This window comes from Neophocaena asiaeorientalis, unplaced genomic scaffold (assembly GCF_003031525.2).
Source record: "Neophocaena asiaeorientalis asiaeorientalis breed wild unplaced genomic scaffold, Neophocaena_asiaeorientalis_V1.1 scaffold365, whole genome shotgun sequence".
Lineage (NCBI taxonomy): Eukaryota > Metazoa > Chordata > Mammalia > Artiodactyla > Phocoenidae > Neophocaena > Neophocaena asiaeorientalis.
The window spans coordinates 204,566-229,380 of record NW_020172773.1 but is presented as its reverse complement, the minus strand read 5'-3'; the positions used below and the strand labels follow the sequence as shown (position 1 = coordinate 229,380).

General features: G+C 40.5%; 1 protein-coding gene across 2 annotated transcripts in view; it reads left to right on the top strand.

Moving 5' to 3' along the window:
• Positions 1-24,815, top strand: part of NCEH1 (neutral cholesterol ester hydrolase 1) — a 63,839-nt gene that overhangs the window by 4,165 nt on the left and 34,859 nt on the right. The window contains exon 1 of one of the 2 annotated variants that reach the window (XM_024740861.1): positions 4,956-5,004. The exons of the other annotated variant lie outside the window; for it this stretch is intronic. The gene's annotated coding sequence lies outside the window, so the exon portion shown is untranslated. Of the gene's footprint in view, positions 1-4,955; positions 5,005-24,815 lie in introns of those variants that run through there. 2 annotated transcript variants of the gene reach the window in all.

Sequence of the window (24,815 nt, the reverse complement as noted above, 5' to 3'; positions counted from 1 at the left end):
AGTTTGACAATATCCATCAGAAATTGTAGAAGCATTTATTCTTTGACCCAGAAATCCCTCTGGATGAATTTATTTTAAGTAATTATGCATATAGTCAAAGCTGTAGTTATAAAGATAGAAACATTTCACAGGTGGTACAGAAATCTTTTTAAACTAGTCCAAAAGCACTGCCATTTATGAGAAATATGAGGGAGCATTCAGCAACCTTTCTCTTCTTTTTTCTGCAGTTATTTAAAAGAATTTAAGAACAATAAGAGATTAAGTAAATATGGTAAACCCATATTTTGGAAACTATGCAGTAAAATAATTTAAATTGTAAAAATAAAGTTTAATGGTCTACAAATGATTTGTACTGGGTGTTAAGTGGGAAAATGCTACAAAACAGCATATATGCTGTAATCCCATTTAAAATACCTATTTATCAAAACATACAGTTTTATATATCTATATATAGATGTATAGAAAGAGCTAAAGGATATAATTTAAAATATAGTGTTTTTTTTCTGGGCCATAAGATTATATCTTCAGTTTTCCCAACTGTATAGTCTAGTTTTTCTACAATGAACATGGAATAAGAAATTAATTTAAAACTGTTTTGTAGGAGGTTTTCTACTTCTAAAGCAGAATTGATGTGCAATGCATATCAATGTGATTAATATTTTAGTAATTGTTCTATGAAGAAAATAGATTTCTTTCTTTCTTTTTTTTTTTTGGCTGTGCTGCATGGCTTGTGGGATCTTAGTTCCCTGACCAGGAACTGAACCCCGGCCAAGGCAGTGAAAGCACCGAGTCCTAACCACTGGACTGCCAGGGAATTCCCAAAAATATTGGGGAAAAGTTCCTTTGGTTTTTAAGTAAAAAGACACATTTTTTATTTTCACCAAGAACTTTATTGAACAATGTATTCACTGTTTTGTTCTACTACCTTCTGTCATTTTTCAGGCAACTTCATAATTCCATCTTCCCAAAACTTTTAATCTTTTTTGAACAAAGAACTGTTCCAGGTGCCTTTTACAGTCTTCCAGGGAATTTTCCATTAAGAGAATTTTGGGGCTTCCCTGGTGGGGCAGTGGTTAAAATCCGCCTGCCAATGCAGGGGACACAGGTTCGAGCCCTGGTCTGGGAAGATCCCACATGCTGCAGAGCAACTTAGCCCATGAGCCACAGCTACTGAGCCTGCATGCCACAACTACTGAAGCCTGAGCACCTAGAGCCCATGCTTCGCAACAAGAGCAAGCCACCGCAATGAGAAGCCCACACACCACAACAAAGAATAGCCCCTGCTTGCCGCAACTAGAGAAAGCCTGCACGCAGCAACGAAGACCCAATGCAGCCAAAAATAAATAAATAAAAGATAAATTTATTTAAAAAAAAGAATTGTGTAAAGACCAAAAGAAATGGAAATCCGAAGGTATAATGTCTGGTGAATATGGGGGATGAATCCGAACTTCCCAGCCAAGCTGTAACAGTTTTTGCCTGGTCATCAAAGAAACATACAGTCTTGCTTTATCCTGATGGAAGATTATGTGTTTTCTGTTGACTAATTCTGGACGCTTTTCGTCCAGTGCTGCTTTCAGTTGGTCTAATTGGGAGCAGTACTTGTTGGAATTAATTGTTTGGTTTTCTGGAAGGAGCTCATAATAGAGGACTCCCTTCCAATCCCACCGTATTCACAACATCACCTTCTTTGGATGAAGACCGGCCTTTGATGTGGTTGGTGGTGGTTCATTTCGCTTGCCCCATGATCTCTTCCATCCCACATTATTGTACAGTATCCACTTTTCATCGCCCATCACAATTTGTTTTAAAAATGAAACGTTTTCGTTAGGTTTAAGCAGAGAATTGCACGCAGAAATATGGTCAAGAAGGTTCTTTTTCACTTAACTTATGTGGAACCCAAACATCAAAGCAATTAACAAAACCAAGCTGGTGCAGATAATTTTCAGTGCTTGATTTGGATATTTTGAGTATGTTGGCTGTCTCCCATGTGGTATAACATTGATTGTTTTCAATTAATGTCTCGACTTGATTATTATCGACTTCAACTGGTCTACCTAACCGTGGAGCATCATCCAGTGAGAAATCTCCACCACGCAACTTTGCAAACCACTTTTGACACGTTTGATCAGTCACAGCACCTTCTCCATACACTGCACAGATCTTTTTTTGTGTTTCAGTTGCATATTTACCTTTCTTGAAATAATAAAGCATAATATGCTGAAAGTGTAGCTTTTCTTCTTCCATCTTCAATATTAAAATGAAAATTCACCAATTTTGATAAGTTTTTAAAAAATGCACGCTGATATGACAGCTGTCACAATACAATCTAACAAAATTGTTGCGAGTGAAGTTAAAGACAACTTAGCGCTACTAGAGCCATCTTATGGAAAAACTGAACAAAAGAACCTTGTGGCCAACCCTATATATACATTTCTTTTAAAAACACATCCTGGATTCTTTGACAGCTATCACGATAGCAGGCTTCACGCTCAGTCACTTGGATGTAACACAGATTGAAAGCTTACTGTTTGAGTCTGACCTACAAGAAATTGCAGTCTAGTACGATGAGAAGCCACGTTAATATACAGCTATTAAAAAGGCAAGGGACTTCCCTAGTAGTCCAGTGGTTAAGAGGCCACCTTCCAATGCGGGGGACTCAGGTTTGATCCCTGGTTGGGGATCTAAGATCCCACATGCTGTGGGGCAACTAAGCTCGTGTGCTGCAACTACTGAGCCCACCCCTCAACTAGAGACCCTGTGTGCCACAAACTGCAGAGCCCATGTGCTCTGGAGCCCTTGCACCACAACTAGAGAGAAGTCTGCGTGCTGCAACGAAAGATCCTGCGTGTTGCAGTGAAGATCCCGTGAACCGCAACTAAGACTCAACACAACCAAAATAAATAAATAAAATAAAATGTAAAAAAAGCAAGAGCTGACAAGTTTTTCAGAAGCTCATAGGAGGGAGTGGTTATGTACAGTTCAGAGGGGTGATAAAGATGGTGACTAAAGGTAATAATGGTATCTCAAAAGAATTCAGAGCCAGAGTGTGGCTTGTCTTACCTCGATCATTTCCTAGCTTTCTAGTTCTTACCCTACGTATCTTTTTGATGACATAATATAAAAGAGAGATTATTGAACCTGGTATTTCTGCTGACTTTATTTATTTCTTATAAATGGCAGTGCTTTTGGACTAGTTGAGCAAGGTTTTTCATCCCGTAAAATATCTCCAAACTTGTTGAAATCTAATGTGACCTCACCTGAATTCTCTGTGCATTTGCCTTTGGACTGTGTGGGTATGGTTTAAATGACAGCTCAGCTGGATGCCATGCAGAATTCCAACTTGGTAACCTTTTTCATAACCACTCATGAACTGGAATGTTTACTACTGTCACGTAAATTTAACTTTAAATTAGAGATTTCACTAAGCACAATTTTTAGCTGATTTAATGGGATTTTCTTTAAACACCTGGCAGCAGAATGGCTTTAAGAATAGCTTAAGGGCACAGTATTTAATCAGCATTAGTTCTGACAGGTGCTCAATGTGAGTTGGTCTCGGTAGACAGTACCTGCCGGTGAATCCAATCAAATATCAAGGTCAGATTGAATCAGCTACAAGTGTGTAAGACAATACCTAATTTATAATTCTCCTTTTTATTTTTCCCAGAACTCTACAAATATGGCCCTGAGCACAGAAATGCCATCATTATTACTTTATTTTAATGGGACATCCTATTTCTAACATGTGGCTTGAGCTTGATATGAAAACATTTCTCTGAGGTGTGAAAGTGTAATAATTGTTCTTAAACATTCTATTAATGTACAATTACTTCTTTTAAATTAGTGAGCATATTTTTACTTTTACTGCCAAGTAAAACTATATGGGAACTATCACTTATTTTCTTCTTCATTTATATTTATAAAGAATTAAGACATATAATTAAATTTCCAAGTGGCAAACCTAGCTATATTCCCTACCTAATCTGTCTTATTATGAAATTTTAACAATCTATCTTTCAGTGTTTCCAAAATGAAATTTAAATCCTACTTTAATATTCTATCCTTAACAAAATTAAAATTCAGAAGTCATCATTAATTCAATGAATATTAACTGAACCCTAATGCTAGGAGTTGGTGAAACAGAATAAGACACACACCTCATCTGGAGAAGTTTACAGTCCAGTGACGGGAGACAAACCTACTGACAGTTACAGATCGTGCACTTGACTGATAGAGGAAGAGTTATGATGGAGGCATTTGGGGGTTGCTATAGGAGCCTTAAAAAGGACATCTAATGTTAACCTGGGCATTAGGAACAGATGTCTCCCTTTCACATTGATTTCTACTGTGAATTATCAAGGTTGAGCATTTATGGTAAAAATAACATCTATTAAGGATATAACTCAGCATTTACTCTGTGCCAGATACTGTGCTATGTGCTTTACATGCAATTCATTTAATCCATGCTATAATTCTATGAGATGGACGTTCTTATTTTCCTTATCTTACAAGGGAGGAAACTGAACTGTAAAGAAAAGTAACTTGCTCATGATAACAAAGCTTGTAAGAGGTGGAGTCACGATATAACTCAAGCCTGTCTTACTGTGAGTTCAAGAGTTCAACCATTGTGCTAGGCTGACTTTCCGTAAGAGCTAGCTGAGTGGAAGAGGTGGGGAAGAGAAGAGGGAGAGAAAGGAGGGTGAAAAAGGCATTCCAGCCAAAGCGATTGTTCCAGTGGGAGAGGATGGTACAAGCTAAGTCTCTAAAAGTGGTTCAGAGTGGCTGGAGCATAAAACTCCGAAGTCAGAGAGATAAGGTAGGAAGGAAGCACAGGCCAGGTAATGAAGGGCTCTGTGGGCCAAGAAAGGAACCACTGAAAAAGATTTTTAGTAGGGAAATCACATGCTCAGATCTGTGTTTGAGAACAGTCTTTCTCAGTGGCAGTATAGAGACTAGAGTTTAAGAAACCAAACAAGGGCAAAAGACCACTTGGAAGCAATTATCCAGGTAAGAGGGGAGGGCATGAACTAATAAAATGGGACTGGTTTGGAGTGAGGCTGACCAGAGTTGCTAATGGAGGGGGCGTGGGAGGCTAATATGGAGTGAAGGAGAGAAAGGAGTCAAAGATGACTCTTGGGACAGACTCTGGAGTAACTGGGTGAATGGTGATGATGACCCTGATTAGGAAAAGGAGCATATCTGAGGGTGAAGGTAGAGTTTGGCACCTTGCTTTGAAGTGTCCATGGGACTGGTTTAAGGATAGCTGTTCATAAATAGTTTGAATATACAAGACCAGAGCTTGGGAGTGAGAGAGAGAGAGACAGCTGGGCTCGAGACATGGATTTGGCAGAGGTCAGTGAAGGGGTGGTGGTGGGAGTGGTGGGAATGAATGTGTGTGGGGTGAGAGGAGGATTGGTGATCCTACCAAGGAAACCCTAGAGGCTCACCAGTAAGAGGAGGAGGAGGCTAACCCTAATAGAAATGAGACCCTAAAGAACATAATTGGGCCTCCCTGGTGGCGCAGTGGTTGGGAGTCAGCCTGCCGATGCAGGGGACGCGGGTTCGTGCCCCGGTCCGGGAAGATCCCACATGCCGCGGAGCGGCTGGGCCCGTGAGCCATGGCCGCTGAGCCTGCGCGTCCGGAGCCTGTGCTTCGCAACGGGAGAGGCCACAGCAGGGAGAGGCCCGCGTACCGCAAAAACAAAAAAACAACAAAAAAAACCCCATAATTTTTTGTTATACCTTATATGTATGTAGCACTCCAGGTTTTACAAAGGGTTTCCCTTACATTATCTCATTTTATTTTTACAATGAATAACTGGCTGGCATTAGTTATTTCCATTTGTCAAGTGAGGAAACAGGTTCAGGAAGGGTCGATGATATCCCCAAGGTCACATGATTAGTTATAGTGGCAAAACAGAGCTAGAATAAAAATTCCTAGACTCTTAATTTCACGTTCTCACTGCTGGGCCTGGGTGACCTGAAAACAAAGTCCTCCATGATGGATTTGCCCATTTTTGTCCCTGGTGCTTGCTCTCTGACAGGCCCCTCATGGCTGTGGCCATGCACTTGGGAACGCTCATGATAACTTTATCACAACTACACTGTATCTTGACTATTTTTTGAGCTCCTACCATTAAATTAATCTACACTGTTGTTTCCCAGTCTTTTTTCATGTCAGAGACTTGATGACTTTTGTATGCCAGGAAAAAGTGGAGGAAATACCAGGGGAATCTATAAGGGCTTGAATGACAGAATTCACAAGATTCAGAAAGAAAATTATACAAATGGCTCTCAAAGAGAATGCCAACTCTGATAAATTTTGAATAGTTATAAAAAATGGTTTTAAGTTTTTACCTCTGTAAAACACCTAACCATCAATCTCTTATAGCCCATCTGTAACCCCTTAGCAGCCTACCTGTTGGGAAGCTCTCTTCCTTACAGTTTGTAACTATTTAAATACACGTTTATTATTACTGCTATTAAACACAAAGATATAGTCCCCGAGTTACATATACCTAGGTAGCCACATAATTTATTGTCCAAACCATGACATTTTTGAGAGTGATAGGGGCTGCTGTTAGTAATCATGCCAGGACAACCGTCTTAAACCAGAACTATTCCCAGACAAATCTGGACGTATGCTCAGCCTGCATTTATGTGACTTGCATTGATCAGCATAATCGACGCAAAGTTATGGAGTGATTCCTGTGCTCCCTGTTCTGCCCAGATTTGACTGTTAACCCTCCAGGGAACCAGCTCCCATCCATCCCCCCCAGGCGGAATTCCTGTTCCCTACGATAGTGGCCAAATAAAAGTACTAAGTTCCTTAGCTGGCACTTAGGGTCTGCTCCAACCTGGTACCACGCTGCTGAATCTAGCCTCACAGTGTTCCCATGATAATCCTGGCAGTTTTCCTCCTGTTGTCACCTCTGCCTCACATGCCCTCCCACCCTCTTACTTTAGCCAACATCTCACGTCTTTCAACACCTACTCAAAAATCATTTCTTTTGGAAACTTCCTCTTTTTCCCCAGTCAACCCTAATTTGTCTCTCCGTTATACTCTGTTAGCATTTCATTTTTCTTTTATGGCCCTTGTATGTTTCTTTCCTAATGTTGATATTTCTTTATGTACAAGCTCCCCACCAAATCATAAGCTTTCTCACCTATCATAGACATAATTTTTCTCCTACTATTTTAGGGCTTTTGTTTTTTGGGTTTTTGAGAGGGGAGGCTTGAAGATCATTCATGATAGAGGAAATAGGAATTCATAGTTCTGCTTTCTTTCAATCCTCTATGTTACTCCATTTGCCCCAAAGGGCAGACCTGGTGCTTTCTTGTGCTTCTGACTCTGAATTTATCCCCAAATGGCTTTTTGTTGTCCTTTGCAACTTTTTTTTTTTTTTTTGCGAGCCTTGCTGTTTTCTGGTTTTCTAACTTCCTCATAATGTTTTTGTAGATTTATGGCTGTTTTTGAATTTGTAATGAATCATGTGTTTCTAGCTAAACATTAGTTATCATTACAGGCCATCTCCTTAAAAGATCACTAGCAAATTCCCACATTCATTTGGTATCATTCTACTTTTCTCTTTTCCTCCAGAATCGATAATTGATGAATGCCCCCTGAGAAATTAATTTGACCAACACTCTTCTGTGCTTCCTGTACCATAATATTTTCTCTGCCCTAGGTACCTTTTCCTTGACCATTCTAAAGTCTACTTTTCTAAAATGCAAGCTGTTTATTTCACTATTCCTACTTTATGCCATTTCATGGCATAGTTCTTCCCTGTTAGAAGCAAGTCCAGAGCAGCAATAATCCCTGCTTCCTTGACTTTCTTAGCAAAACAAATCAATTTTGCTTTTAAAAGATGATCTGCTTTTAATAGAATAAGATTACTGGCAGATATCTGCATAATAATGGATCCATTTATTGAATAATAAACACAGCCACCTTGTGAAATAGCAGTTAATGCCCTCACTTAATGAGAAGGGAAACAGAAGCTCAGTAAAGTTGGGTAACTGGTTCACAAATACATGACTGCCTGGGAGGCTGGCCGTGAACCAGGTCTGCTGGACTCCACAGCCCCTTCAACTGTATTCCACAGCTTCCTGTTATGACTGTTCAGTCTCCCTTCCTCTCCTTGTCACTTGCCCACTCCATTCTAAAATCTTTTGTGTAAGCCACACGGAACAAGCATCACGGAGGCAAGGAGTGTGTTATGTACTACTTACAAATTTTAGTCCTGGAGGGTTTTAATATATGTTACACATTGAAAAGTGTTCCATGATTAAATAAGACTAGGAAATGCTGAGTTAAAGAAATCAGGATTTCTTTTTTAACTGTGAAACATTTCAGAATTCCTACTGTACTAACATGTATTTTGAATTTTAAAGAGAGAATATTTAGTGAGTCCCATATTTAACTGACTATAGATCCTTATTTGAACCTCATGATACTGATGGTATATTTGCTAAATTTGGGGGTCCAGTTTCATAGTGTTTAAGAGCATGGATTTTGGGGTTAAGAAGACCTGTGCTCAAATCCAGGTTTGAGCTGTACTAGCTGTGTGACCTTGAAGAGTATATTTAACCTATACGTGTTTCCTGATCTAGTAAGTGGTCATGATACTTAGCCCATAAAGTTATGGTGAAGATTGCATGTGATAATGTGTACAGAGCTTTATCGTTTGTCATCATCATCACACAGTAGTTAATACGTAAAACACTTGGAACAGTACCTGTCACATAAGAAATATATTTGGTCCAAGTCTGATTTTTGGCAATTGCCTACAGTATACTCCAATAGTAATATGCAGTTTTTTTATTTTTAACTTTCACCATCATTCTTGTCAATCAGCTACTGCTCTCAGGTTTGTGGATTTCTATACAGCTGTAGATCTTTTTCACCTGGACTGCTGTTGGCTACGGCTACTGGGCTTAAATCGTGACTTTAACACTTACTAGTCGTGAGACTAATTGGGCAAGTTACTTAAACTCTCTAAGCTTTAGTTTCCTTATCTATAAAAGTGGGATAATGACAGTGCCTCCCTCAAGGCTTGTTATGTGGATTAAATGTGATTGTGTATATAAAATTCTTAGCACAGTGACTGGTATACATCAAGAACTAAAAACCTCTTCCTGCAGTTAAAATTTTGGAGTCCATGGGCTTAGTTTGCTGATGTTCTAACTGGATATATGAGTCATCGTCGTCATAGCTAACTCATACGGTCTAACCATTTCACATATATATTAATTCAATCTTTATAACAGCCCTGTGAGGTAAGTACTATTATTCCTATATTAGAAATGAAGAAACTGAGGCACAGAGGGGTTAAGTAACTTGCCCAGATGATACTCCTGGAGCCAGAACGCTAATTCAAGCAGTCTGGCTTTGAAGTTAGTGCTCTAAAAGCTGAAGAAATTGAATGTCTTTTAGACTGTCATTGTCTTATGTCAAAGATCTTCATCAGACTCTGCCAAGGCATCAATTCATTTTAGAATAATATGTGTCACCTGAAAAGAGTTCTTTAGACTTTAGGTACCTAAGGTACAGTTGGTGACATGACATTTTGTTATATAAATTAAAGTGCTTTACTTGAATTCTGCCCTGATGGTGAGCTGTGTGCCACAATGTGAAGGTAGTAAAGAAGCACTTTACTTAAGGGTTGATGCTTTCCTAAACAAAGGGCTTTGGATTTGCTCAAATGATTGCCATCTGTTGGGCTCAGAGATCTGGCCTATAACCTTGGAAAATATGACATTGACCTCTAAGGATACTAAAGGCAGGTGTCTTCAGCTGACCACCATAATAGAAGAAATTCACCATGGCCTCTATCACCTGTTTAATTGAGCAATCATTAATTGCTGGGCACTGAGGTTATAGCAATTCACAAAACAAGTAGCACTTGGCCTTCCTAGAGCTACAACACTGAGCCAAAAATATGTGGCAAATAATTATATAATGGAAAATCCAGGAAATATGGCGAAATTTGTTGGCAGGTCACTGGTAACTGAAATCCCCTAAAGACATGAAAGTCCCCTAAGGAAACAGTGTTGAATAAGAGAATAGTTTTAGAGTTGAGGAGAAGAGGCGGAGCCAGCAGAGGAGCTAGAGCAATCAGAGAACAAAGGAAAACTGGGGAAACAAGAGTGTCAAACAGGGCTTCCCTGGTGGCGCAGTGGTTGAGACGCTGCCTGCTAATGCAAGGGGACACGGGTTCGAGCCCTGGTCTGGGAGGATCCCACATACCACGGAGCAACTAGGCCTGTGAGCCACAACTACTGAGCCTGCGTGTCTGGAGCTTGTGCTCTGCAACAAGAGAGGCCGCAACCTGTAGCCTCTTCATTGGAATGGTTTCAAGGATGTCTGTCAAAACTAATGTTTGACTTTGGCAATGTTGTTATTGAGCTATCACTTATGACAGGAGATAGCCAGAATATCCTTTATAACTTGCGATTAAAAAACCTGAGATGGAAGTTACCGATGGATATTACTGAGGTACTAAATAGGTTTAACTATAAATATATATGATAATTATATAACTACTTAGTACATTAAAGAAGTAAATATATATTTAAAAATAAAAATGTATATTTAAAAAATAAAAAACAGGGGTAAGAAAAAGTCAGAAACACCCCTTCCCCAAATAACTATGTCTAAATTTGTGTTGGTTGGTTCATCTATGTGGAAACATATTTTAAAATCTAGACTCTTACAAGCTAAGTAGCTTTTCCTGTCTGCTTCCCAATGAGGTTCACATCAGATGAATATTAAACTTGCTTCCTTGCAGGTTGATGCCTATTAATCCTATAGTTAGCAGTGTACCATTTAAATGCATGTGCTATACTTTTGTCAAGGATAGTGGGCCAGTATTTTACGGGACTCACAGTGTGCCACATTCAGGGCTTACTGGCCTCCTACTGACCAAAACCAATAACTTCTCAGTCTTATTGCCTCACATAGCTAATCCAAATGGCACCGTCCTGCAACTTAAATGAAGATATATCTTGGATGAAAAGAAGAACATTGTTATTGGTTAACATTGTTTTTGGTTATGTCTACAGAAGGAACCTGTTTGGAAGTGATTTTCAGTTACTCTAAAAACAGTAACATGAGTTCCTGACTCCATAAAAGCGTATTTTGGGGCAAATCATAGAATTTAAACTGCTTAAAAAGTTGGACTTTCATTTAGGTGTTGTCAGTGGTTAAATGTCTTCTGCTATTATCTCCCCCACCCTCCTTTTTTGTTTTTGTCTGTTTCATTTCCATTTTCAGATTTCAGAGAGTGGCAAGCAACCATGGGTAGCATTTTTTAAGTTCTATACACCTGTGATCCTTAAAGTTGCTGCACTACAGATTGGTTCCTGTGGTTTTTAGTGCATGTGGGAGAGCCAGGTTTCCTTAGGGTCTTTTTGTAATTATTGAGATTATGCTTAATGTATAGTGTTACGCTGTTTCACCTCTTTCTCTTTCTGTTCATGGAGGAAAATGGTGCATTGTTCATTCTCTAAAGTGCCGATATACTTTCAGCAATTTATTGAAAGGTGTCAGACACTGCAGAGACATTGAGGTGCTCACACTCTATTGTGTTTGGAAAAGCCAAGGAGACACTTCCAACAAAACCTACTAAGTGCTGTGGTTCATGGTACATAGTGGGTGCTGTGGGAGCCCAGCAGAAGAAGCTTCTGTGTGTCTGGGGAACTCAGGCAGAGGATCCCAGAGGAAGTGCTGGCTCAGCTGAGTCTGGAAGGATGAGAAGAAACACATCACACAGGTGTAGAAGGAAGGGCATTGCAGGAGGAGAACAGCAGGTGCATATCCCTGAGGTGGGACAGCATGACACATACAGGGAGTTATTTCTATTGCATTTCTGAAAGGTATAAAATGTTTGAAGGAGATCTTTGCATAACTGGGCCAGGGGTGGAACTAGTCTCAGTCTTGTGTTGTTAAGCTTAATACATTTCACTGTTTTAATTATGGTAACTTTAAGTAAGCTAATATGATTATGAAAACACACAACCAATATATGATTCTTCAAGAATAAGTACTACTTGGTGAAATAAGCTTTAATCTACTTATTAAAAATATTCTGTTATAAACCAGTAGAATAGCATTAAATTCTGGTGCCCAAATACATTTTTTAAAAATTAATTTATTTTTGGCTGTGTTGGGTCTTTGTTGCTGTGCACGAACTTTCTTTAGTTGCAGTGAGTGGGGGCCACTCTTGGTTGCGGTCCGAGGGCTTCTCATTGTGGTGGCTTCTCTTGTTGCAGAGCAAGGGTTCTAGGCACGCGGGCTTCAGTAGTTGTGGCACTTGGGCTCAGTAGTTGTGGCTTGTGGGCTCTAGAGCTCAGGCTCAGTAGCTGTGGCGCACGGGCTTAGTTGCTCTGTGGTATGTGGGATCTTCCCAGGCCAGGGCTCGAACCCGTGTCCCTTGCATTGGCAGGCAGATTCTTAACCACTGCGCCACCAGGGAGCCCCCAAATACATAATTTGATTGAAAATAAATTATCTTTCTGCTGTTGTTTGGTTTTAGTAGCTTTTTGTCTTAGACTGACTTAACAAAATTGTTTTTCTTGTTGTGTTTCTACTGTGCTGCTTCAGAAAGTCTTTCTTTGTTTAAAGTTTGAAACAGACACCGCAGTTGTTGGCAGCTATGGTGCCTTGAGACAAAAACTTCTTGCGTGTTCATCAAAGGAGTTAGGTGTCTGGTTAGAGACCTCTTGTTTTAACCACCCAGTCTAGTTTCTGTCTCACCCCTATTTTCCTCTCTCACTCTACCCTGACTTTTCCCTCCATGGAACATACCACTATTGGTGATTGTTTCTTTAATTACTCCTAAGTAATTTGTCTCTCTAATCCTGTCTACCCTGCTAGGTTGGAAGCTCTGTGAGGGGAAGGAGCAGGTCTGTGGGCTTCGCTGCTCCTAAAAGTACCTGGCAGAAAGTAAACGCTCGCATAATTGCGGAGTGAATTGATGATGAGTGATTCAACGTCCCTGGACAGCTTCCACAATAACGAGGGTTGGTGATAACAACCGGCCAGGAAGCTTTCCCTGTACATCCTACTTCTCAAATAAGGCATCATCATCAGTAGGACCAAACAGCAAAACGTATTTGCTTTTACCCTGGATTCCTGTTTCCTTTCCTTGAAGAGCCCAAGTAGGAAATGATAAGGGCTAAGCTGCCTGCTTTTTCTCAGAAAGCAGGAACTTAGAAGCAACAGTGAAAGAAAGCATAGTCAGCAATATAAGCCATTCATTCAGCAATTATACTGAGCACTAATTATGTACCAGGCAGTGTGATAGACCAAGCGGAACAAAGGTGAAGGAGATAGCTCTAGAAATTCATAATGACAATACAGCAAGTATCAAAAATAGGAACTTGAACCAAGTCCTAGAGAGCACTGAGGCAGGAGCAACCGTCTGAGGAGTGAGTTGCACAGGGTGTCACAGAGGAGGGTGCATTTGAGATGGACACTGAAGGAGGAACTGGAATTTGGTCAAGCGGGAGAAATTCCATTAGCAAATGGAGCCCTGCAGTGCAGCCTTCTGTTATCTTTGAGGAAAGTAAATACTTCATGGGCAAGACAGACAAGGTTTATAGGCAAAGGTGTGTACAGGGAAGTAGTGTGTAGGAATATGAATAGGTATAGGGTGTGTTTGAGCAGTAGGTGGATGTCAGACAGTGGAGAGTGTTCTTTAAGTTCTATAATCTCTGGCTATCACAGCCACTTAAAATTTTTTCCCATAGAAGCATATTTCCTTTAGTAAATTAGAGGACTGGATTATTTTATATACTATAACAGGTACATAATTATGCTATAGAAAATTTAGAAAATAGAAAAATTCACCTACGCTAACTGTAACACAGCTACCATTTGCTTTTTGTTATATTTCCTTTCAGTCTCTCTTTTTGTGTATATGTTGTCTTTTGGTAGGTGCTGTCATATTATACAACTTTATGCACAACTTAATTTACTTGCCATTATACCAGAAGGATATGCCACACTATTACTGCATAGCATTCCTTTCTCTTTGTAATGGACGTATCAAAGAGCAGGTGCCATTTCTAACGTAACTATTTCCCTGTTACCAGAAACTTAGACTGTTTAGTTTCTTGCTATTATAAGTAATGTTACAGTGAACATATTTGTGCCTATAATCTGTTTTGCTTTTAGGATTTTTCCTCAAGAGATTCCCCCAAATTAGAACTACTAGATCAAAGAGTATAAATATTTTTGCAGGTCCTCCTTCTTATTTCCAAGTTATTTTCCTATTTATATGATTAATAGCAATGTGAGAAAATGCCAGTTGTGCTATATTCTTTCCAGAGTGAACTGCTGTAATTGATTTTTTAAAAAACTTGTTAATTTAATAGCTTGCATGGATACCTTGTTTAATTGTAATTTCTTTGAAAACGGTTGACATTAGAATTTTTGTTCATTCCTTCAATGACTATTTATTGCATATGTATTTTGTATCAGCTCTACTCTAGGGAAAAAGTGGTAAACAAGTGTAATTCCTGCTCTCACACTATATATTCTTACATTTAAAGAAACTTTCATTTTAAAAAAAATACTGGAGAGGTAAAATATTTTTTAAAAACTCATACAGCTGGTAAGCGGCTAAGAAGGAATTTTAACCTAGCCTCTTACTTCAATCCCTTGGTCTTTCCAATCTGCTACACTACCCTTCAAAGGGAAATATAGTGACTTGTTAGTAGGGTGCCTGTTCCTCCAGGTATCTTCCTCTAAGCTTTAATCTAATGATGATGCCATCGCTAATACTCAGAACTTGTCTAAAATATATTTTTTAAATTTTATTTTTATTTATTTATTTTTGGCTGCGTTGGGTCTTTGTTGCTGCGTGCGGGCTTTCTCTAGTTGCAGCAAGTGGGGGCTACTCTTCGTTGCAGTGCGGGGGCTTCTCATTGCGGTGGCTTCTCTTGTGGAGCATGGGCTCTGGGCGTGCGGGCTCTAGAGTGCAGGCTAAGTAGTTGTGGCACATGGGCTTAGTTGCTCTGCGACATGTGGAATCCTCCCGGACCAGGGCTCGAACCCATGTCCCCTGCATTGGCAGGTGGATTCTCAACCACTGTGCCACCAGGGAAGCCCTAAAATGTTTTTTAAGAAATTTCATTCCAAGCCATTTCTTGTGGTGCATGTCAACGTCATTCTCATTACTTTATAATCTCATCTTGTTTATGAACAAAATGTGATCCTCAGCTTCATCACACACCTTGTTATCTAGAGGAACTTTGGCTTTTCCAGAAATCAAATCCAACTTCAGGGAAAGAGGATTTGTCCCCATTAAGGGTATACAGAGGAGTGAACCAAGGTCTCTGAAAGCAGTTATAAAAAAATACTTTAGTCAGTATTCTTAGTCAGTTGGATCACACATGTGAACTCCCTACTTCTTTGCAAGGGTTAACATTTACATGCTATGGAAGCTGCTTTGGTTTTCGGTTTGTGTGAGGACTGTCAGCTTCCACTCCTGCTGGAGTTATAGGGCCCTCCATGTCCAGAGCATCTGTGGGTTATTACCAAGTATTTAACACGTCTGTCAACTTCAAGGAAAAGGGCCAGTGACCCTTAGCACAGTACTGGGCACCTATCATTGTAACACCCAGTTTTAAATAGCCCACTTCCTGGCATCCTTGGGGTGGAGGGGAGAAGAAGGAGGTAGCATTTAGGCAGCTTGGACCTTCTTTCATACTCATATCATATGTCATGTCATATTATAGTCTCTTTAACATATTTTCCTTTTATCTTCTTACTCTAACCCAGCTAATTGTCTCAGAAAAATTAGTCTTTACCCCCCATTTCTTTTGTGATCTCTCAAGAATGACCATAATTACCTCTAACAAGACTATAGTCAAATCAAGGAAAAGGAAATCTGTGTGGTTGTAAAGGAAAATAATTTTTTTTTATTAAAGTATAGTTGATTTACAACACTGTATTAGTTTCAGTATACAGCAAAGTGATTCAGTTATATATCTACTATATATATTTTTCAGATTATTTTCCATTATAAATTATTACAAGAAATTGAATATAGTGTTATATAGTAAATCCTTGTTGCTTATCTATTTTACATATAGTGGTTTGTATCTGTTAATCCCATATTCCTATTTTATCCTTCCCCCCGCCCTTTCCCCTTTGGTAACCATAAGTTTGTTTGCTATGTCTGTGAGTCTTTTTCTGTTTTGTATATACCTTCATTTGTGTTATTTTTTAGATTCCATATATAAGTGATATCATATATTTGTCTGACTTACTTCACTTAGTATGATAATCTCTACGTCCCTCCATGTTGCTGCAAATGGCAATATTTCATTCTTTTTTATGGCTGAGTAATATTCCATTGTACATATGTATTACATCTTCTTAAAGCAATCATCTGTTGATTGGCACTTTTGTTGTCTCCATGTCTTAGCTATTATAAACAGTGCTGCTATGAACATTGGGGTGCACGTATCTTTTTGAATTAGAGTTTTTGTCTTTTCTGGATATATGCCCAGGAGTGGGATTAGTGGGATCTCAATTCCCTGACTGGGGATTGAACCTGGGCTACAGCAGTGAAAGCCCAGAATTCTAACTGCTAGGCCACTAGGGAACTCCCTATTTTTAGTTTTTTAAGGAACCTCCATACTGTTGTCCATAGTGGCTGCACCAATTTACATTCCCACCAACAGTGTAAGAGGATTCCCTTTTCTCCGCACCCTTTCCAGCATTTATTATTTGTAGACATTTTGGTGATAGCCATTCTGACTTGTGTGAGGTGATACCTCATTGTGGTTTTGATTTACATTTCTCTAATAATTAATGACATTGAGCATCTTTTCATGTGCCTGTTGGCAATCTGTATGTCTTCTCTGGAGAAATGTCTATTCAGGTCTTCTGCCCATTTTTTGATTGGGTTGGTTTTTTTTTGATATTGAGTTGTATAAATGCTTTGTATATTTTAGATATTAACCCCTTGTTGGTTGCATCATTTGCAAATAATTTCTCCCATTCTGTAGGTTGTCTTGTTGATGGTTTCCTCTGTTGTGCAAAAGCGTGTAAGTTTGATTAGGTCCCATTTGTTTCTTGTTTGCTTTTATTTCTTTTTCCTTGGGAGACTCATCTAAGAAAATATTGCTATGATTTATGTCTGAGAATATTTTGTCTGTGTTCTCTTCTAGGAGTTTTATGGTGTCATGCCTTATATTCTTGCCTTCTTTGTCATAGATTAACTGACTGTAGGTTGTGTGGGTTTATTTCTGGGCTCTCTATTCTGTTTCATTGATCTATATGTCTGTTTTTGTGCCAATATCATGCTGGTTTTTGTTTTTTGTTTTCTTTGTGGTACGTGGGCTTCTCACTGTTGTGGCCTCTCCCGTTGTGGAGTACAGGTTCCAGACGCGCAAGCTCAGCAGCCATGGCTCACAGGCCTAGCCGCTCCATGGCATGTGCAATCTTCCTGGACCGGGGCACGAACCCATGTACCCTGCATTGGCAGGCAGACTCTCAACCACTGTGCCACCAGGGAAACCCTACCATGCTGTTTTGATTACTGTAGCTTTGTAATATTGTCTGAAGTCTGGGAGGGTTGTGCCTCCAGCTTCATTCTTTTACCTCAGGATTGCTTTGGCAATTCTGGGTCTTTTGTGGTTCCATATAAATTTTAGGATTATTTGTTCTAGTTCTGTGAAAAATGTCATGGGTATTTTGATAAGGATCACACTTAATCTGTAGGTTGCTTTGGATAGTATGGACATTTTAACAATTTTAATTCTTCCAACGTAAGAGCATGAGCTACCTTTAAGGGAAAATAATTTTTAAAAAGAAACAAGTGCATCAACCTGTGCAGTCCTTGGGAGGACCCATAACTCCCATTCAGAGTCTCTATAATCCCCATTGCCATCACCTTCTAATTAAACTGCTTCTATGCATCACTGTAATTTAAAATGTAAAATGAAAACAAAAAAAGCCAAATATTTCTAATTTTATGCCTTAGTTTTGTTATTATTGTCCAGGTTTGGGGATAGAGCATTGTCAATTACACACATTATCTGTCTAAAAAAGTGATCTGACTGTCTCAAACAGCAAGCGTGAGAGCTACAGATTGACATGCAGATGTTATTTTTGGTCCACACTGCTTATTAAACATTTAAAAATTCATTGCCAACATCTAAAATTCAAAATATCTCACACAATAATCTGGACTTCCTACTTTTTGAAAAATCAGATCATCTGACAGCACTGGGCCAGACTTTCCACATCACAGAATCACTTGGGGAGCCCCACAGCTTCTTCCTTATTCAGGGCATTGTTTTTCCAGTTTGCTGCAAGCCTCCCCACTCCCTGATGTTTACACCTGTTTTACTCATTTGCATGAGCTGCCCTGGCCCCTGAAGGCATGAGTTTATGACCTATGTTCTACAGTTAACACTCATTTAATGTTTCATATAATTAACAAGTATGTTTCATTTTGCACAAGTGTTCCAAAAGGTTCCTATGCTTGAATGGTTCAGAATCTATTTGGGGAAACAAGACATAATTGCATAGCCAATAAAGTCATAACAAGAGCATAAACCTAGAGATATCAGGACTCAGTAAATACATGGGTGATTTTCAAATGGGCAGTGGAGTTAACAAGGGCTGTAAACTCCAAGATTGACTGGAATGACCTTGGGAGGGTTAAGATCAAAGCTGTACCTTAAAGAGCGGGTCAGAATAGCATTGCAGGGAGGCTAGGGGAAGGGGATGGGGGGAAGAAAAGAATAAAATATGTACAAAAGCAAGTTGGTAAGAATGAGCATTTGGGGGAACTATAAGCAGGCCTGTGAGTTTAGTTGGATAAAGGAGCTGTTTAGCAGAGTATGGGCTGCCCCTCATCAGTGTATACTATCTGGCATCCATCCTTTAATTCTTCCCATCATTATCTATTCACTTTACAGTTGTTCTGGAAATGCCCACACCAAAGGCAGCAAGCAATTTGTGCAAACACTTGGCCCACCACTGGGCCATGCAAATCTGTTATCCACTCTCTTAAAACTCCTTCTTTGTGTTATTGCTTCCTAGCTTTCCCTCCCTCAAGAAAATATGGAGAGGAAACCTTGATTCCTGGCCTAGTAAGGTCTCTAGAATCAACTGGGAAAACTTGGAGAAAATGAAAAGGAAGCACAGAGAGGAAGGAAGGGCAGTTTGACATGCACCAGCAAACTTTTGGAGAGGCCCATGTTCACCTAACTCTTTTACCTAGAGACTAAGGCCCCCATCTGGAGAGTCTTACCCTCAAATTGCCTCCATGACATTTTGCTCAGGACTTGTTCCTCTAATTCCCTAGAAACCCCTGAGAGAAATCCTTAGGATGGCTTTGCGTGCCTGTGTCCCAGTGTTTAGTGTTGCACAGAAGTTGTATAACTGAGGAAACCCAGCACAGTCCTATGTTGAATGGATGTAGGATCAAGCTGAAATAATATGATCAAGCATCCACCCTTCTCATCTCCCCCGACAGGCATACACTACATTAACATTTGTAGTCCATCCCGGGACAAAGGGTTGGATCTTGAGTGTGCTGAAGACCAGAAGGAATTGGATCCAGCAGAGGGGAAATAATACTTAAAGAGTAGGCCCTGGCCTGAGACTCAGAGCTGGATTGGAGCCCTGGCTCTGGCCCCAAAATAGAGTAGGACCCTGGTCAGTCATTCAAATGCGGATTCAGTTTTGATTGTAAAACAAGGGGGGGTGCACTAGGCAAGGCCTTCCCCAATCAGTTTTAAGGGAATTTAATAGGTGGAAAAGATGAATGACTCAGCAGAGTTAAATAAATTTCTTGTTTTCTTTTGGGACTTGTCAGTGTCTTTAAAAACCTGATGTGCACTGTGAATCTCTGAGAAAAGAATTGATATGCAGCATATCCTAAGCTTAGTTGATCACAGGATCACAGAACCCTTCACTCTTTGTCCTCTGTGAAATCATCACCTCAGAACTGCTGCTCCATAGAACTCAGTTTGGGAAAATGTGCTCTGTAGTTTTCCTTTCAGATCTCACATGCTAATATTCTAAGTATGTAAAGAGGCAACAAAAGCCTAGAAAGCCAGAGGTATCAAAGAGAGCTCAAGAATCATGTCTTTGGACAGTTCTGTAAAGATTGCAGACGGTGAGGATTTAGGAGGATGCTGTTGAAACAGGGATGCTCTAGCTGTAGTTCTGGGAGGCAGATGGAATGGTAAAGAGGGAGGGTGGAATTAAAACAACAAAAATAAGTGTAGAGTTAAGCAATTTTGCTAAGAAAGGGAAGCAAAAAAAAAGGTTAGGGTCTCAGAAATTTTGAGGTAAATTGAAACTTTTTTCCGTAGAGATGTAGTGAAAGAACCTGGGACTAGGACTCTGTTGACCTGAGTTGTGGTCCAAACACGTCAGTAACTGGATGATTTGGAACTTGTCACCCCACCTCTCTGTGCATCAGTTTTCTCAGTTTTCAAAGAAGACAGTCTATATGCATAGGCCCTTAAGATGTTAAAATTATATGACTTTATTGGCATCTAGTTTAAGTTAGTAAGGATTAAGTCCTTCAGAAAGGGATTTGGTGAGAAAGATGTATGAGTAAATGAGAGCAGAGGCCTAGATTAGAGAGAATTAGGTCAACAGAGGCCCTTTACAAGTTCCACAGGGATGGATCTTTAATGGTACTCTGTGAAACAGTGTGTTCCAAGTACTGGCACTTCTCTGCAGCATTACACGTAGACTAGATGGTATCTGTTCAGTTGGCTTTTTAATGTTAATGTGGTTTAATTTCCCAGCTAAACCCACCAGACATTTGAACTAGATGAGTTGTCATTAACTCTGCTGAAGAATTGATTTACTTGATTAACTTTCACCCTGATTTATTGAGTTGGCCAAAAAGTTCGTTTGGGGTTTTCCATAAGTTACGGAAAAACCCGAACGAACTTTTTGGCCAACCCAATATGTTTTTTCTGTTAGTAGAGTTTCTGGATAATGACAGTTTAGTGAGCCATTGCCAGTTTTCATTGTTTGTAGTCTTGTGACGTTTTCTACATTTGATTTTCTTGGGTATTTGCTAAGGTAAAATTAGTTTTAGTAATTTCATAATTATGAGACATGATAATGCATATCTTGGTAAATAGTTTAGATATATGAGAAGTACCAGTGTATTTCTTTTTCAAGCATTAAACACATACTTCTAAGTGTGGTTATGGACACCCATTTGTTCCACAAGTGTTTGTTGCACATGTACTGAATGCCACGCAATGTACTAGAGATGAAGCAGTGCACAGATACATTGTTATTATCCTTACAACCTGTGTTGACAGGTATGTAGCTTCAAAGAACTGTTGCCTATGCAAACATTCACTCCCTAATTCATTTCTTTTAATGATTCTATTCATTTTGTGTTAGAATGATAAAGTGGCAACTTTCAGGGAAGCATTGACAGAAAGAAAATATGCTTAGTCACCTTATTTATCCAATACTCAGTAAGACAGGAAGAACGTGTTTGACAATACTAGGTTTTATTAATACCACAGTGGTAAATAACCTTATGTTTATGTTTTTTAAAAATAAATTTCTGAGTCACTCACAATTCAAAACCCACAAAGAAGCTGAGTCTTTTTTTTTTTTTGCGGTACGCGGGCCTCTCACTGCTGTGGCCTCTCGCGTTGCGGAGCACAGGCTCTGGACGCGCAGGCTCAGCGGCCATGGCTCACGGGCGCAGCCGCTCCGCGGCATGTGGGATCTTCCCGGACCAGGGCACGAACCCGTGTTCCCTGTATCGGCAGGCGGACGCTCAACCACTGCGCCACCAGGGAAGCCCGGAAGCTGAGTCTTTAAGTTAAATGCACTCTTCCTGAGAATTCTTAGCTGCTGTGTCTATCCTTGAGCAGTAACATTTTATTATCTACCATTCAGTATCTACACAGCAAAATAATGAAGGCACAGCTAATGTAAGCAAACTTAAATCTTTTCTGCTTCTGAGCTGGGGGCGTGGGCACACACTTGGATTGGTGGTTTCCCTGGAGTCGTTAACAATAATGTCTTGATCTCCATCCAACACAACCTTCTTCGAATCCATCACTCTCTTCTGAAGTGTAAGGCTGATGATCTCTGGGTTACAAAAGACAACATTTTTCTTGGGTTCTGCTTTTCCACACTAGGAAATTTCAGGGCTGAAGGCGTTGAAGAATTAAGCATCAAAAACATGTTCAGGGCTTCCCTGGTGGCGCAGTGGTTGAGAGTCCGCCTGCCGATGCAGGGGACGCGGGTTCGTGCCCCGGTCCGGGAGGATCCCACGTGCCGCGGAGCGGCTGGGCCCGTGAGCCATGGCCGCTGAGCCTGCGCGTCCGGAGCCTGTGCTCCGCAGCGTGAGAGGCCGCGGCAGTGGGAGGCCCGCGTACCGCAAAAAAAAAAAAAAAAAAAAAAAAAAAAAAAAAAAACATGTTCAGTTTTGGCTTGGTGTTCCATGTGGAGCATGCTGTTATGATGAATGGGTTTCAAAATGAAAATCTTTACCTTGTACCTACTTGACAACCTTTATAAGCCTCAATTTCCAATCCTCCCAGAAGAGATCATGAAAAGGTCATCTCAAGAGTAAATCTTCTCCCACAGCTTTGGATATATTTATTGTGTTCAAATGAAAGTCAAATTTAAAACTAAGAGGCTGGCCAGGATCTGACTGCTTCCATTTCATATATTTTAGGAATGTCTGACCGGGTTTACGTTGTATTTTAATGAAAAACCTGGGCGTTTCTTAAGTTCACCAATATTTAAAATGCTTTAGTGTTTGTTTTTTTTTCCCTTAGTTTTCTTTCTCCTCTTCAAGCTCTGCCCTTTCTTATTTCTCTGGGTCATCAGACACTTCAGAGTGGGGATCCTGACCATTAAATACACCTCGTTATCATCTTCTTCATCTTCCTCCTCCCACCTCTTCGACCCCTTTAGGGGTTCATCACTGTCCCTCCATTTCGCCTGTGGGCTCGTGGATCTTGGCAAATGAGACCTTAGAGATGTCATTGTACTTGTTTCCCAGGGACTGAAATTCCTTCAAATATGGCTTCTATCTGATCTTGTTGCTTCTGCAGCTTTTGGAGGGCAAGGACTGGGCTTTTCACAGAGAGCATCAAGCTTTCACGGAAGCCATTTCTAGGCCTGGTACATTCTCCTCCGGGGCCTGGGGCTCCTCTTGCAGGTGACCAGTGCACCCTGAGTCCCCACTGTGCTCCGGCTGTTGTGCCACCGCCTCTTCCACCGTCTGGCTCGGCTCTGGGGGTCTCTTGTTCCCTGAGTCTGGGGTGTTAGAGAAGTGGCAAAGGGGAGGGGTGGCATTTGTGAGGGCCCAGCTGCAGGGAGAGAAACTGGGCCATGCCTGGGAGGGGCTGGAGGAGGTGGGAGGGGGCAGGCCTGTGACCGGAGCTCCTGTACAAAAGGAGGCTGGGGAGTAGAAGCCTCCCCTGTCCGGCAGCTTTGAGGCACATCTAACTCCCCGTCTGTATCCATTCATCTCTGCGCACCAGCTGCTTGGATATGCAGATTTCTTCAAATGGGTTCCTACTCTCAAAGAGTTGACGGGAGAGCAGGACACAAACCAACCCTCACACTGAGAAAGGAGAGGTGCAGAAATGGAGATACGTTCAAGCCACATATTGACACACAGACTGTGACACACAGAACACCAAGAGATCAGTTCTGTGCCGAGGAGGGTACAGTCAGGGGGTCCTTTACAGAGGAGGTGTCTTGAAGGATAAAGGGGAGTTCAGAGGAGGGATCATTCAAGCCTGAAGGAAGCCAGTGTGGTCCTTCAGACATTCCACTGTGGCTTGTCATTGCAAGCCCCGCCCTTAGCAGCATTGTCCCAGGACTTTGACCCATTGCTGTTGCAAAGAAAATCAGTCACAACGAAAACTGCCTAATGAGAGACTGTTTCACACTTTGAAGAGTATAGGCCAGTGTTTCTCAACTCTAATGTGCAAAAGAACCACCTGGAGAGATTCCTGGGTCCCACTCCCAGAGATTCTAATTCAGTAGGCAAAGGTAGGGCACAAGAATTTGTACTCAGATGCTGCCAGTCTGGGGAACACCCTTTGAATAATCTTGGACTGGACAACTTGCCTGATTGTGTAATGGTGATAATAGAAATAAGAGACAAAAGAACTAGTTCTCAATGACCTTCTCTTAAAAACAGGTGAATTTTTAAACCGAATAACTTACTAACCTATTGTTTTGCCAAACTCCTTTAGTGTCTTCATTTGGGATTTATAGCTTTTAGTGGAACCAGACTTTTGCTTCCGTAGGTTTTGTCCCTGGGATTGAAAGGGAGGGGTGCGTGGAGAGGAAGAATAGATGTTCTTAAAAAGTATCATGAAGAGAGATGATTCAAAGTCGTATCATAGATATGGACCATTTTCCTTATGATGGGATATCTAACCTATAAGTTCACCTTAGGACAGCAATACAGTCAGTCCTCGGTTTCCATCTTTCCTCACCTGGATGGATATTCTATGCTTCAAGCCCTGGATGTAGAGAGCCTACTGCATTACGCCACTTTATATAAGGGGCTTGAGCATCCACGGATTTTTGTATATGCTGGGGGTGGTGGTGCTGGAATCAATCCCCCACTGGTACCAAGGGACCACTGTATAGTTATCTCATCTGTTATACAGATATTTTGACTTAGACTTAATATGTTATACATTAAACACACTAGATTGTTGTGGATCATGATTAAATGTATGTGAGGAGTAAATTGTTTCAATTTCCTGAATCTGTTAAATCGAGAAGCCTCTCCTGGGGTAAAAGTAAAACCTCCATCACTGGG